Source organism: Pteropus vampyrus, unplaced genomic scaffold, assembly GCF_000151845.1.
Source record: "Pteropus vampyrus isolate Shadow unplaced genomic scaffold, Pvam_2.0 Scaffold69, whole genome shotgun sequence".
NCBI lineage: Eukaryota > Metazoa > Chordata > Mammalia > Chiroptera > Pteropodidae > Pteropus > Pteropus vampyrus.
Genome location: NW_011888850.1, coordinates 2,199,916 through 2,216,592, shown reverse-complemented (window position 1 = coordinate 2,216,592; position 16,677 = coordinate 2,199,916). Strand labels below are relative to the sequence as shown.

Below are 16,677 nucleotides of genomic sequence, written 5' to 3'. Positions count from 1 at the left end.
CCAGAACTTTTTCATCGTCTCCTACTGAAATTCTGTACCCATTTAGACTAAGCTTTAAACAAAATTGGACCTTGAGTTAATTTCTTTCTTGCTAAGCAACAGGGGAAGGGCTTGCCAGGAAGATGAGATCAGTTATCGACAAGATGAAAGCATTATGTCTTTCTTGCTTGTGAACTGTAGTGTGAGTTACAGTTTTGCAAGCCACTACAGAAGAGCCCTCTCAGTGCCATTTGGGCAATCCCCACTTAACAGAATAGTTTCCAAGGACCAGAGGTTAAGTGACTTGACCAAACTTTCAGAACTCGTAATAGCATTATTGGACTATGAGCCTGTGTTTTACTTGTTTCCCAATCCAGCTTCTTCTGCTACAGAATGAGATGCAAGCGATGTGGTCCCAACACCCTCGTCCCTTCCCAGTTTAAGTACTTGTCATTTAATTTTTGTTCCAGAGATTTCCTCAGTCCTTTGAACCTGACACAGCCAATTCAGTGATTGGAAAAGAAGCACGGGATGGGGCTTGGGAAACCTAATTCTAGTTAGTGGCAAGACATTAGGTAGGTCATTTACCTTCTGCAAACTTCATTTAACGCCAACAGCAAAAGGGCAGATTATCATTTAAGTTCTCTCTATGCTGCCACTCAGTAATCTCAAGATTAGGTGGAAATGTTACTTGGTCAATCAACAAATATTCATGAAACCCAAACATGTGCCAGACACAGCCTCTGAGCTCATGGAGCTTGCCTACAGATTTCAGAATCAACCCTAAATTATTCTTTTCTGTTTTATCCTGAAAATGGGGATTATTTTGGCCATATGGAAGAATTACATTGCATGGTTGGAAAATGCTGTCAGCTTCTGAATCATTGTGTTTTTGTGGAATCAAACTTATCCAAGTGTGAACAGTTGCTGCAAAGCCTGTCGATGGGGTACTTTGCCTGAACATGTTCATCCAGCCAACAATACAGAGAATATAGGAGAGAGAGAGAAAGAAAAAAAAAAAAAAGTCAAGTTTCTGTTCTCCCAGAGCTTAGAGTCTAGTGGGGCAGATGATGAGGGTGGGGACAATGAGCACCTAAACAGATCAGTGTGGGGCGTGACCGATGAGAAAGTGCTGGGGAGGAAAATATTCAAGGACCGTGCCGTGAGAGGACATGGCTCTTTCATGTTCTATAGAGCGGTAAGGGAGGGTTTCGCTGATCCAGGACTTGAAGGGACTTGAAGGAAATAAGAAGGAAGAGCTTTCCAAGCTAAGGGAATGGCAGATGCCAGCCTGAAGCAAGGGCGCGTTCAGGGCAATTTGGAAGGAGGCCAGTACAGGAGCAGCATGCTGGGAGTCAATCAAAGTTAGGGTGGGGAGGTGCTTGAGTCAGAGGACTTTGTCTTCACTCTGAATGAGATTAAAAGTCAATGAAGAGTTTTGAGCCGAGGAATGGTATGATTTGACTTATGATTTTAAAGGGTCATCTGGCTGCCTGGTGGAGACTGGGGACACAGGCAAAACCAGGCAGCCGAGCTCGAAGGTGATTACCCTCATCCAGAGAGGGATGCGGTGGTTTGGACCAGGGCCGAAGTGGAGGCAGAGGGAAGCAGGGATCAACGGGGTGGGCTGATGGGTTGGATTTGGGATGTGGGAGAAGGAGCGAGGTCAGGGATGATTCCAAGTTCTGTGGCCTGAGCGACGAAAAGGATGGAGTGGCCATGAACTAAGATAAGGACAGCGATGACTAGGGCAGCTTTGGGTGCTCTGGGGAAAAAATTAGGTGATGACTTTTTCCAAGAGGTGCTCTCAAGTAGGCCGCTGGATATGCAGGTGCAGTAAAGGATAAGGCAGCAGGTTTGTGTGTTCAAACCCTGCACGTCTGAATGAAGACGAGACTGGCCCTCGACCATCTCCTGAGAGATCCTCCAAGCCTTCGGAATGTTGCTCCTCACAAAAGTGGTTCCGTATTCCTGGGACTTCAGGCCCTGCCAATATTTTATGCTGCAAAAATGATTTATAGTGGAGGTTCAGGGCCAAGCTATGTCAGTTTGACCTCTGGAGGGGCTGGAGACTAAAGACCTCTAGGATCAGCCTCATGGGTGCTCCACGCCAATGTGGCCAACCCTGGACACCAAGGCTTCCCCGGTTGACAGTACTCTGACCGTGTTGTCACAAATAGTTGCAGGGCTTTCTAATGTGAGAAATCCTCCTCTGTGTCCCTCACCCCCACAGTCGTGGGGGCTGAGTCCTGCATGGCCTCCCCGTGAAGTTCCCCTTCCTGAGCCCACAGCCCTGCTCAGACCAGGCCCTCACCAGTCCTCGCCTCGCCGGACGGAGTCCCTGTCTGTAGGCCCGACTCCTCCCCATCCATTCTCCAAGCTGCAACCAGATTGATTCGTCTACGCTCTAGTCATATCATTAATCTCTTTATAGTCGTTCTCTGCGCAAACACCTCAGCATGGCGTGTATGTAACACAGCCGTCACAAGCCTAGCCTTTCGAGTCAGAGAGATTGGGTTGGAATCCTGGCTCTACTGTTCTGAGCATCTGTTTGCTCGGTTTTAAACTGGAGTTAAGCCCAGAGGGTTTGCTGTGAGGATCACTGGTTGCTGCCATGTACTGAACTCTCCTCTGTGCCATTCACTAGTCCGGGGATCACTTAACACCCCCACTTGACCTAGGAGGAAAGTGAGACCTAGCTGAGGTAAGTTGCTCACAGTCAGCCTCATACCTGATAAGCCAAAACTCAAATGCTTCTAGCATCTAAACTAGCAGCTCTCGAGAAGTGGCTTGGGGACTCTGACGACGCAAGGTCTCAAATATTTTCATAACATTAAGACACCGTTTGCCTTTTTCTATTCATTCTCTCAAGCGGGCGATGGAGTCTTCTAGACATGTAAGCTACGTGACGTGTCAGAGTGCAACGAGGTAATGCAGAAGCGGATGTGGAATCCAAATATCTTTTTTTAAGCCACACATTAATGTAAAAATGGCAATGCTGTTCTTCCCTCTCATTTTTCTTTGTTTTGGTGGCTACAATTATATTTCATTAACATATGTTTTTATCTTAACATATAATGGGTTTATTATCAGTATTTTAAATGAAGTAATGTTCCTAAATTTCTCAGTTTGAATTTCTAATACAGTAACTACCAATAGATGTAACGTATATAAATAAAAGCTCTCTGAGGTTGTCTATAATTTTTAAGAACATCAAGTTTCTTTTAGGAGCATGCAATTTTTAAGAGCGTATTTGGTCTTGAGACCAAATAATGTGAGAAACGCAGCACTAAGCACTAAACTGTACATAAGAGATGTAAATTGCTTATCATGGTGCCTAATGGAGAATGAGGGCTCTATAAATGGTAGTCTCTACTGTTTTATAGGGCACTATGGATGAATTATTAATTTACTGACCTGTGACTATGTTAGGCCTTATTTCTCTTCACTTCCCCACAAGCACAGTTCTCTCCTGTTCTGGCAAACTGCCTGTGGTCTCAGGTGCCCATACCTTTGCACACTAATCCTCCTTGAGAAACGTCTCTCCCGTCACATCTACCTAACTCACACCTCCCTCTTAAGCCTCAGCTCAAGCGTCTGCATCTTTCAGAAGCCTTTCTTGAGGTAGGCCCTACAGTTCTAACTGCCTGTCTAGTGATCTTCCCATTGAACCCTACTGATTTGAGCAGAAAGTCACAGAAAATTCATTGATATCCTTGGAAAGGGGATAAAGAGGAAGATTTTGTTACTGCCCATTCCGTGCCCTTGAGAAAGAGGCCTTCTTTCTGTGTATAGCACTATCCAATCACTAAAAAAATATATGCAAGAAAGATCATGAGCCAAGCCCGTGCTTCCCAAAATGTGGCTTAGACCCCTGCTACCAGGTCACAGAGGTGCACATAAATATGCAGATTCTTGCCCCCACCCACCACCTACTGAGTCAGACTCCCTGGGGACAGGGCCTAGGAACCTGATTTTTTGAAATGAAGTCTTGTGTTGATTTGGTGATTCTTAAACACAGCCAAGTTTGAGAACCACTCTTCTAGTTTCTTCTAGGTTCCAGAAGAGCCCTATGCCACCCACTGGGGAGACAAAGATGACGAAGACGCCATTCTGCTCTCTGTGGACCCATGTTCTCTGGGAGGATTATATCACAATGAGAGAGGAAATAACCTGCCATGAATAGTGATTGTGTATGGAAATGTAACAAAGGGAGGAGTTGGTTCTGTTGGAAAGGGGATGAGGGAAGATTTCACAGATGTGACATTTGAGTTGGCTCGAATGGTCATTTTTAGGCAGAGAAGGACAGTGAGGGTATTCTGGGCAAGGAGAAGACCGTGTACAATGGAAAGGAAGCCTGAAAGTATGTGGCACAGACTTAGAAAGGCATCTGGCATCCTTTGCTTTGATGTTACGTTCAATGACGAACTGATGTTATGTTCAATGACGTACTGATTTGGCTCCTTAGCTTCTGGGTACGGGATGTACGGTGAAGGCGAGTTTTCCAGCCAGTGGAGAGAAATTTGTGCATCCTGCATTACAAACCAATAAACCGATATCCTGATTTATAAATTGATCTTTGGTTAGGGTTTATCAATACCCCAGCATGTGTCAGGTGTCAAAATTAAGTTTCTAACCTGCAACACGAAGGCCCTCGATGTGATTTCATAGGTATGAACTGTCCCATGAGGTCTGCGGAGAAGCAGCTGAGCTCTCCGACCTCCAGGAGCAGACACTGTGGCTTGTTCACCGGTCACCCCTTCGTCCTCCTCTTTCCTCACTAAGAGGACTTTGGTTCTGTTTGGATACGGGCAGCACCGTGTTTGAAGGGAGGCAGGTCTCCTCCACAGCCCCAGTGCCTTGATCAGGCTAAGCTCGTAGGGCAAGTCTCCTCCTGCCCGTGATGGACAGCAATGCACACGTTGGCCAATGAGAGAAATCTGACGTCAGCTTTGGAAACGCTTTCCACAGTCTCGCAAAGGGACGAGAAAGGGGGCCATCTCCTTTCCGGCCTGGACCGTTGTTTGTGTGGATTGTTTCCGCGGTCGTCCTCCAATCAGGAAGAGGCCAGTCTGAAGACGATGCCAGAGGGATGAGAATGGCAGCGAGGAGGGGCGGAAAGAGCGTAGGTTTTGGATGATGGTGCTGAGGTCTCTGCATCAGCCCCCGGGGAACCGCTCTACCTCTGCACGTCTCGATACCTTTGTTCGTTAGGCCATTGTTTTGTTAGGTTTTTCTGTTTTTTTTTTTTTTCCCCCAGCTGAATGCACACTAATGACACCCCATCCACACAGACGCCCACAAACGTAACATACCACACACCACCCAAACTGAGATTAAGGTGTCACAGGGAACGTAGGAGCAGCCTTATTCTTGGGCTTTCAGAAACTGGAATATATTTATGAAACTAGGAAGTTATTCAGAATCCCACTTACTTCTATAAATAAGATGATCTTTCCCTCCTGCAAGACAGGTTAACTCCCCTCCTTATTGTTCTGCAATTAATTATCAGCAACTTTCTTACGGGACATCTTTTCTCTCTCACGGCTTCCTCTTGCTCATAGTTTCTGCTGCCTATTTTTTCTCTGAGTATCTTTCAGCTTCTGCAACTGACTAACTTTACGTATCCACATTTCAGTACTTTTAGAAAAAGGTCACATCCTGTAGGTAAGGCTGTCACATCAGTCTGTCTCATCAGCTACTGACAATACTATAAACTGACTGCACCTGGGTCATAGTTCCAGCCCTGGCCCACCCAGCTGAGGCCTAGGTAGAGGGTCACATGGTACCAGGATGACATTTATGCAGAAAGTGCTGCTTACAAGGGGGTTGTAGAGTATGGCAGACTTGACAATAGGAATGTGAATTTCCTATTATCTGTTCAGTATTATGGCAGTTTGCCAGATGTCACTCTTATATTTATTCTCCTCTTGGTCCAAAATAATAGGAGTTTTGTCTGGGCACACGGTTACCCAGCTGATGACATTTCCCAGACTTCCCTAGGTGTGGCCATGTGACCATATTCTGACTATAAAGTTGTGGGCAGAAGTTGTGTATGCAGCTTCTGGGTTGTGTCTTTAAAATGAGAAAAATGTGCCTCCTTCTTTGCTGGCTGCTCATGGGAATAATGATGGAAGCTGGAGCAGCTGTCACACGCTTCAGTGTGGAAACCGCACATTGGCAAACCAACATGGTCGATGGATCCTGGGACCCAACATCCAGGGGCACCAACTTGTCTTGGTTTGTCCAGGACTTTCCAAGTTTTAGTGTGAAAACTTGCAAGTCCTGGACAAACTGGGGCATTCGGCATCCCCACGCCGTCGAGCCACTGCACTAACTCTGGACTGTGTATTTGAACTCTTGTGAGAGAAAGAGCAAAAAACAAGCAAAAACCAAAAACCCACACCCCTTCCATCTTGACTAAGCCACTGTCCTTGGGGGTTTCCTTATTTATATCACCATATCCTGTCTGTAATGAATACGAATCTAAAGAGGCTGTTTTGGCCATTGCTCAGCCTGAGGTCTGACGCCCCTCCACTGCACTGCCAGCTCCGACGTCTGGTCTTCCGTGTTTCGGTTCCAGCCTCTCATCACAGAGGCTCCTGGGCTGGGGCTGAGACCTGATGGACCTGATGGGCTCTACCCCGATCCCTCCCCTTGGGTTTCTCCTTCCTTTTCTGAATAAGAAGTGACTTTTTGAAACCTGTCGACTAGTCCATGCTAACTCCCCTACATAAATGCACAAAAATGCATATGTGCACACACAAGTACACACACACACACACACACACACACACGCACACACACACGCACACACACACGTTCTCCCCCCATATCCCCTTCTCCCCTGCTTGACACAGCCTTTTAGAGGGAGCATTTGTGTAGAAGCTCGAGTGGATTCAAGGGTGAAATAGATTTCTTTTTCTTTTTTAAACCACACAGTACATGTCCTTGCCAGAAAAATTAGAAAACAGAGTTGGGTTTCATAAACTTTTTTTTTAAGGCAAAATAAATGGGAACAATACAACTCAGTAGAATTTAATTCTCTTTGGCAGCTCAAATGACAGCACTCTCAGATCGAAGGACACGAGCTGCTCTGATTCTCTGGTGGGGGTGGGGAGTGTGCTTCTCGGGAGCAGAGCAGTTCAGGCTCACAGACGAGATACGGTTTTGCAAGGAGAGCGCCAGCAGGAGTCAGCGACCCTCTGTATTTCTGAGTTTTTTCAGGAAAGCCCCAGTTTCTGTCCCTACCTTCTGTCCCTAAGAACCACCTGAAAAACCCTAAACTTTCAATGGTTTGAGCTCAACTACATTTTCTACAATGCTTCTTGTTCCCCAAAGCACCCCTAAAAGCTGTGGTCGCGACACGGGTATGGTTTGGATTCAGGTAATACGCGGGGCCAGATTTCGACTGCTCCGTAGACGTGCTGCAGGACTGCCTATGTGGGTACTTTCAGGGTGTCCAAAGGTTGTGGGTCGAGTAAAATATTTTTTCCATTTTCCATGTATCCTGAAAAGTTTAACCTGTGTGGGGAACCCAATATGTTCTTTTCTTTAACGACTTCTTTGAAATTTATATTCTTCATGGATAGTGGACATTTTTGCTACTTCTTTTAAATCATAAAAGCAATTCACCACTTTTAGGAATAGAAGAAAATAAATAATTGTAGGCTAAAAGGAAAGAGTAAACTGGAAATAGATCCTGAGTTCCTACCACCCCCAGAAAATATTGTTAATATTTTGGCCTATGATTTTTTACTTTTATCACTATTGTATTATATGCATTTCTGGATCACACATATAAGTGAATTTCTGGTCTTTTAAGAAATAGAAGGACACAATTTGCATCAGATTGGTTTGGGGAGTAAATCTCCTTTGGGGGCAGGAGGTGAACATATGGACCTACGAAGGGGTAAAGTGAGGCCAGCCATAGGGTGACAAAGAGAGTGTGCCCTTATGGCGACCATCTCACCAGGTTCTTCTGTGTGGTACAGTTTATATGAGCTCCGGGAGGCTTTAATTAAGTCAATCCGTCAATGCTTTAACTTTAATTAATTTTTTAAATGACATAAAAATACACCCCGGTGAGGTGAAAACCCAGTTATAAAATGAAATCTAGCTAGGATTTGCTTCAAAATAAATTTAGGGTTTGGGGGTGTAGAGTGGATATAGATGAAACGAGATTGCCCATGAGCTGATAATTATTGAAGCTGGATAATAGATATGGAGGGGGTTATTATACTATTTATTCTATTTTCTTTGGCATAGGTTTGACATTTTTCATAATAAAAAGTTAAAACAGACAACCATTAAGCCCAGGAACTGGTTCATGATGAAAATTGAACTTAGGCTCTTCCATCTACTTATTTATGAGACTTCTCTTCTTGAAAGTACCACTGCCGTGGCCAGTGTATTAGTCACATAAAATTAATCACCATGACCACAGGGCGAACACCCATGAGCTCTTTCTAACCACAATGCATCCTTAGCAAAGATCGTGAGAGTTAGGATGACGCAGATGGGCAGGAGGGAAGCAGCAACCTCAGCCCTTGTCACGGGATTCTGGTAGTTACGCAGATTTGTGTTGATTTTGCATTCTAAACAATGTGGTCTTCAGGCAAATTATTCAATCTCCCTGAGCTTCTGTTTCCAAATCAGTGAAATGGAGATAATTCTCTGACTTCATAGCACAGAAATAAATAAAATGACACATAAAAAAGACTATATACAATTCTTGAATCATTATGTTGTTCTCCTGAAATTAATATAATGTTATGGCAATTATACCTCAATAAAAAAAATTAAATTAAAAAGAATTACTTGGCGGTGTGCCTGACCCACAGCTGATGGCTAGCATTCATTCCCTTCCCTTCTCCGGAGTTATGATGAAATCCGAAAGATCTTTGCCTTCCTAGACGTACAATAGAGTTAGGAAAATATCGTGTTCATATGATATTTTGTAACAGGATGAGAAAAAAATGACTAGAAAACCTGGTATTGGTATTCCTCTTAGGAAAGGAACTATCTTAATTGGGAAAATGAATTTGATGCCTCATTGTGGGTGAAATATGACAGTCCAAGAATATAGCTTGGCTGAAGGCAAATCAGAGATGGCAAAATCTCTGGGCTGCCCATTGTATAATTTTTAGTTGCCCTTTTTTTTTTTTTTTTTTGCTTTCTTATAAACTCTATTTCTCTAAGCATTCTGTAACATGTTTCACACACATATGCTTTGTGTGGGTGGTATTTTTGTAAATGAAAGACAGGAGCAGGAATCCATAGCTTGATCACCTCCCAAGAGAGGAGGGACTATGCAAGCATAGGTGACTTTGCAGACCCAGCATCCTTAAGCCGGAAGCATGAGGTTGAAGTTATGGGAAATGCATGAATTCTTTTGAGGAGGTTCTGGTTTGAGGGTTCAAGGTGAAATATAGATTAAAAAAAAAAAGTCAAGCAAGTGACCAAGATACTTTTTGTGCTAAGTGGCAAATAAGTAAATGACTTTGAGAGGAAATGACTTAGAACAGGGAAATGACTTAGAGAGAGATGGCTTCTTTAGAGCAGTCAGTGGAATTACAGAGGAGATGGAGCATGACCAGAGCCTGGAAGTCCCTTATAACTCAGGCTGGTACAAGACAAGAGTGTCTTAAAAAACGACATACTTTTCCTGTCCTAAAGAAAGCAGGGCCATTTGTTTATAACCTAGACCTCACATACTTCCCAAAGATATTTGTGCAGCTAAGAGACACACGCCTATGTAAACATGAGGAAATTCAAGATAAAAAAGAATTAAAAAACCATAAAGAAAAAGCAATGAGATAGTTCTGGGGAAAAGGGAAGACGCGGTTATGGTATTTGAGCCTTCTGGTAACCCCGGGAAGCAGGGGTCACGGAGTATTCCACAGTCGATAAAGGGAGTTAAACCCACTTAGGAGAGTACAGGTTCCAGAAGCTTCTTCCAGAGTGTGTTTTCATCTCTGTTCTGTAAGCGCCCCAGCTCTGTAAAACCCCAGCCCTGAAAGCCCATGCCATCAATATTTCAGAAGACACAGAAAGGCTCTTATGAAAGTGAGTGAGAAAGGGAGTTATACTGACAAATTACGACATGACTATGACAGATAATTAGTCTTAAAAATTCTTTAGATCTGCATAATGTACCTGAAGCCAAGAGTCTCCATAAAACATGAAAATAAGAACCGATTATGAATCAGTAAATAGAAGAACAATATGAATTACCATCAAATATGAACACAATTAAAATGAATTAGTCATAAATATTAAAATGAAGGCCACGGATACGTGGGTTTATTATTTGCACTAAAATGTGAATAATTATAGCCCTTTATCTTAAGCCATCAAACAATTTTTTTTCCAGTGTGCTTCAGATACCGGCTGTATAACCTGAGATGTCTAAATCATAAAATAGAATTCTAGCCCAAATGATTTAAACAGTGATGTAAAACTAAACACCGAGTTCCTTTATACCCAAGAGTTTATAAGTGCCTAAACAGAATTGAGTTTATGAAAAAAATAAGATTTAAAAATTTTAAAATTTTATTTTCATGGACGAGTTTCCAGAGATGGAGGTGGGGCAAGAAAAGCTTCATCTGTTGCTGAGTGCTGGCTTGCATACACCTCTGCCTGCTGACTGCCAGATGAGGAAGGCAGCTTCAAGGGCATAGTGTCCCATAACAATCAAGCCCATCACTTACCCAGCACCCACCCTGTCGTAGGTCCTCGGATGTTTCATTGGTTTAATTGGTTTCATTGTTCGAAATAACCCAAGTCCCTGGCAATTAGATTCTTTATCTCTTCAGTCTTATCTCATGGCCTCTTTTATAAGTAAAAGGGGCAATATTATCTAGAAAGGAGAGGCAACCAGACAGAAAAAACACCTCTTTAAATTCTGGTGGCCCGGATTTCTGAAAAATTTCTGAACAATATGGAAATCCATTCTTAAAGTCCCAAGAGCATTTGCAAACCACACAATCAAGTCGATCATGAAAACTACTAGCATCTGATGAGAAAGATGTCCATGAAATCAACAGCTATTATTTATTAGGCACCAAATATATACTAGGCACTGTGTCAAATGCTCAACCTGGAACTGGTGTAGACAAAAGATCTAATTGGTGACTCCCCACTGTCACGGAAAGTCCTTCCAGCCTGCCCTCAGCCTTTCAGTCTCAGTTCCCAGCTCCTGCCCCAAACTTTGTGTAATGCACCATCTAATGTGGAGTATGCTGTTCTGTCTTCCCAGCCATCCCAAATCTGACCGGTTCTTTGTTCATTAGGTCCCAGGCGACAGCCAGGAAAGTGTTTATCAGCCTCCCATGCAGAATCTCATCCCCTGTGCTCCCAGGCTTTTGGTCCACAGCACTGCATTTGAGCTTCTGACCCAGAATTTAAAAGTTTGAAGTAACCTCAGAGATTAGTTATCAATGTAAGAAACATCCAAACCTATAAAGAATTTTTGTAAGAGTTTATTTGAGCCAAATTGACAACTGTCAGGAAGCAAAATCTCAAGGGATTGAGAAAATACTCTGGAGAATGGCAGTTTTGCAGCTTGCTTTATTTATTTATTTATTTGTTTGTTTGTTTGTTTGTTTTAATTCTTTACACCTACAGCACCTGGTCTTCCTAGGTGGTCTCCCATCCAAGTACTAACCAGGCCCAGCCCCTGCTTAGCTTCCAAGATCACATGGGATCGGGCTTGTTCAGGGTAGCATGGCCGCAGACTGCAGCTTATTTTATACATTTGAATCAAAGGAGGAGACGTAATAAAGCTCACAAGAAAGCCATTGGTGGTAGATTAAGGGGGCAGGAGAAATCAAAGCTGGGAAATCTCTGGGATTGGATAAAAAGTAAAATGAAGAGACACATAATTCTTTTACATTGGTGGGTACAGGAGAGTTAATAATTAACATTTACAGCACGTGGAAATGGTATGCGGGCAACAAGATAACAATGAGGGGTTCTATGGTCTCCTCCTCTGGTACCCTGTGCCTTGAGGGGTCTGGAAAAGAAGAGTACTCTGACATGTTAAAGGTATGTTATCTTAGATGCACAGAGACAACAGACAGGCTCACTTAAGGTAAAGACTGACTTTTTTCAAGGAAGCTACAGGCCAAGGACGTGACTACCAGCTGTGACCCTCTCAAGTTAGGAATTTTTATGTGCAGACCATCCTATGTGGTTACTTTTGGTCTCTGAGTTTGTAGGACCCACCGCCAGGCCTCCCCTGAGCTTGTCAGGTATAGTATGTGGCCCCTTTTTCGTCCACAGAGTTCAATTTTTAATTTTCAGATGAAACATATGGGACCAGAGAGGATGAGGGAGCATGCTGGCCACAAGGCCAGCTGGGGGCAGCCTTGGGACATGGCTTTCCTGGTCTCCTGCTCTTTTTACCGCTCGATTTGATCTTTCTTTTGCTAATGATGACACTTGATAATTTATTGATGGGAACCGACACACTGGAGAGCCTATATGATCTGTAGCAACAGCCAGACGGTCTTTAATAAAACATTAATAAAGCAAGAGCAGATGGCATTAATAAAGTATTATACAAACATGTCCGAGAACCATCAAAAGGATTTTTTTACTGGATTTCCTAAATATGGAGAATTTATCAGACAAGACATAAAAGAGGAAATCAACCTCTAAGTTGTGATCTGAGAAATATTTTTGATTCCTGTAGATATTTTGGATAATAAAAGATTTTAAATGTAATTCTATCCCAGATTTATTAACCCTACAATGGCTGTTTTTGTGACAATTTTAGAAGCAATGACAAAGCTTTAATAGAATCAGAAGGAAGCTCCTACAACTTCCTCCTTCTTTGAAAATCCAGCCCAAAACCAGGCTATCCCATTTTCCCACTTTCCTAGGAAAAAAAAAAGATTTCTGGAAGGCATAAAAAATGATATATTTTAATATCAGGACAACGGACATCACTAGACTCATTGATGTAAGAAACATCCAAATCCGTAGAGAATTTTTATGAGCATATTTGAGCCAAAACAATGGCAATGCCAGGAGCAAGATCTCAAATGCTCCAGAGAATAGTAGTTTTGCAGCTTCTTTTATGAATTTGAAATTAAAGAGGGAACTTAAGGAAGACTGAAGAAAGAAAGTCAGGGGATTGGATTACAGGATAGTTAACAAGACTATGTGCTTTCTTGAGGGTGGTTACAGTTTATTTCAAAGGTGTGCTAACCTAGATGCACAGAAACAGTGGTCAGGGCTCGCTAAAGGCATCGATAAACCTTTCACTAAAGAAGTTATATGTCTGGCACGTGACTATTCACCATGACCTGCCTAGTTAGGAATTTATGATGAAATCACCTGTGAGGTTACTTTCCACGAACCCCTTTTTTCATCCACAGACTTGACGGCAGGGCTAGGTGTAGGAGCCACTAAGTCCAGAGAACTTTTAAAAACAGAAAAAATAACCACCTGCTTCGAATGAGTGAATGTTAATTTATCTGAAAGTGAAAAGATGGACTGTTTTTGAATCGCATTTAAATGTTTGGCTTCCTCCCAAACCTGTATCAGCTGTGCCAGATTTGTAAGCTGCTTCTCTAAGATTTAGAGATTTTTTTCTTCTGCGAAGTAGGGGGTGCCATACTCTTTGGAGTTGTACAAAGTTTCAATGAACTAATGTATATAAAGGACCATGCCGGACACAGATTGAGCATTCAAAAAATGTCGCTATACTATCTAACCTAGTGCCCGCTGTTCTGAGATGTAAGTAGCAAAGTTGAGAAATAATTAGTGGTTTCCTTTTTGTAACCCTTCCATATATGTTTCAACTTCCCGATCAAATCTTGCTATCCAGAAAGGCTCCACATCAACATTTATGGCCTTAATGTGATTCTTTACTGCAGTGTGATTTCCCTTGGGGATATTTACATTTCGAGCCTATTTCTGATTCTGGAATTGGAGACTAATCATTGCTGGCGAGAATGTCTGGCATTACCCTTGTGGGGGCAGGGCTTTTGGTGAAGAGGGAGAGATGAGAAACGAAAGACACTTCGAAGAGCTTTCAAGCATGCTTGTTCGCCTTACCTGGATCCTTCTCCGCAAATTTCTGATCACAGGCTAGTCTTTCCAGGATGCATTTTCTGACAACTTTCCCTCCCAAGTCAGAACTACCGGGTCCTTTCAGCTTTTCCAGTAGGCCATTCCTCCAATAGCTGCGAGCTTCTTAAGGGCAGGGAATGGTTTTATTCAGGTATGTCGTGGGCACTCGATGATGTCTGTAAGATGAGAGGGAATTCCAAGGAACCTGAAACCAATAATGACAGCGACTATTTTCCAGTATCTACTGGGTGCCAGATTAATCACAGTAACCACGTGAGTTAGGTGTTATCAACTCTATGATGAGGAAACTGAGGCTTGGGTGAGTGATAACAGCAAGAAGGAGGTGGAGAGGGTTCTCAAACTTAGCGCTTGTGCAACTCCAAAATTGTGAAACAGCCAAGTCTTAATAAGCTGCCCCACACTGACACTGAGATTTGCTTGTTTGGTTGGTTTTTGGTGTTTGTATTAGTCTGGGTTCTCCAGAGAAACACAATCAATAGGATATATCTGTATAGATATAGAAAATTTCCTGGGAAAATTTTTCTGTGTATCTCTTTCTATAGATATACAGACAGAGATAGAGATACAGATAGATATATCCTATTGGTTCCGTTTGCTTCTACATATAGATTTCTAGATTATGTATCTATAAGGAGATTTATTTTAAGAATTGGGTCTCATGATTATGGAGGCCGAGGGTCCCACGATCTACTACCTAAAAGTTGGGAAACCAGGAAAGCCAGTGGTGTAATTCAGTCCGTGTCTGAAGGCAGAGAACCATGAGTGCCAGTGTCGGAGGACAGGAGAAGATGGATGTCCCAACTCAGGCAGAGAGAGCAAATTCTCCCTTCCTGCACATTCTTTTTCTATTCAGGCTCTCAAGGGGTTGGATGATGCCTACCGCATTGGGGAAGGTATCTTCTTTACTCAGCCTACAGTTTCAAGTGCTGATTTATTTCCAGAAACACCCTCATGGATGCACCCGGACATAATGTTTTATCAGCTATCTGGGCATCCCTTAGCCTAGTAAAGTTGACACATAACATTAACTATCTCAGTACTGATGTTTTTCAGATGAGAACATTAGCGCAGGAAGATGGCTTTACTCTCAGAAAGCAAGCATACTTGAATTGTGATGTCCCTGTGCACCCACTTACTCCTGGCTGCTTAGATTCCTTTGAGAAACACAGCCTTGCAGTGAGATGATAGGTACAGTTCTTCTGGGGGGAAAAAAATGAAACTTGAGGATTTCAAAGTATACTACTAGAAAAAAAAAATTTCACCTCCACCAACAGTTTGAAAACAAAAGGAAAATCTCTCGTGGTGTCACAGGTGCCCAGGGGTGGCCTCAACTTCTAGAGCTGTTCGCTCTTCCATCAGTCAGACTTACAAATTTATTTCACCGGCCCTCTTAGCAATCAGTCAAGATTGAGTCAGATGCCGAGATAATTTTTCCTTGCCAAATTGCTTTTTCTGTTGTAATCAGCCTTTTTAAGGACCTTACCAAACAACAAAAGTGTATATAATTCCCACTCTCCCCCGGCCAATTAAAATTCACCTAAGAAGTTTTATCAATAATAATCATTATTGATGAAAATACCACTCTCAGCCGCTCTATCACCTGTTTCTCCACGTTTTTTAGATATCCTTTAAACTAGGTTTTAAGAAAGTTTTATTTTTTAATACATGCATTCTATAATTTGGAAATAAATTATTTTAAACTAAAAACAGGTTAGCTGTCTGGGTCGCCCTAATTGGGATTCTTTATAAAAGCCCTGAACTTGGCCAACACCTTTTTGTCCTCTAAAAGCATTTTGAAATTGAACCTGCTGCTGCTCTGAGAAACCCACTTCCTCTTCTTATCCTGGGCATGTGGTTAGGGGGCCCACGTGACTGATATCTGGGCTAAGGAAGGTACACGACAGAGCCAGGCCCATGAAAGTCTCCCAAGAGGGAGCCTCCAGGTTCTTCGTGTCTCTGCCTGCTGGAGATGGCTGTGCCTGGGGAACCTTGGGAGACTGAAGTGGAAATGGCAAAGCCTCCACTAACCTGGTTCTTGAAGGAACAGAGATCGATCTACTCCATACCTTCAATTGTTCACTGAGAACAAACGACCCACTATTATACTTGAGCCATTATAATTTGAGGATTTACTTGTTTTAGTAGTTAGCTTACCCTAACTGGCTTTCCTTGACCCAGACGCCTTTCCGTCTCCATCATGTTAGATGCTCCCGCCAAGCCTTCCCGTGAACTTCTCACCCCTTATCCTTACTGTTTATCTATCTGCCTTCCCAGATAGACTCCCAAGCTCTGTGAGGGCGTCGACCACATTTCCTTCACTCACCGTTATATCCTCACTATCTAAAATGCCTGGCACAGAGTAGGTTTAATAAATGTTTGTTAAATTAACAACTTGTTGGATGCATGGACTTTGCCTTTCTCTGTGCTGGGTGTAGAAAAATTAGATGCTGAACAATCTTTTAGAATAATGGTAATGAGAAAAGCGCATACAGCTCTGAATTGTTACTCTTGAATGTTTCCATAAACCTGGCATCCGGTGGATAATTAGTGGTCTTCGTTGCAAACCTCCTTAAAGCTGACAATGATATATGCTTC

At 42.8% G+C, this 16,677-nt stretch overlaps 1 pseudogene; it reads right to left on the bottom strand.

Annotated features, from left to right (window-relative positions):
* Positions 1-11,598: 11,598 nt before the first annotated feature.
* On the bottom strand, positions 11,599-11,718 carry LOC111740883 (annotated as a pseudogene).
* Positions 11,719-16,677: the final 4,959 nt, after the last annotated feature.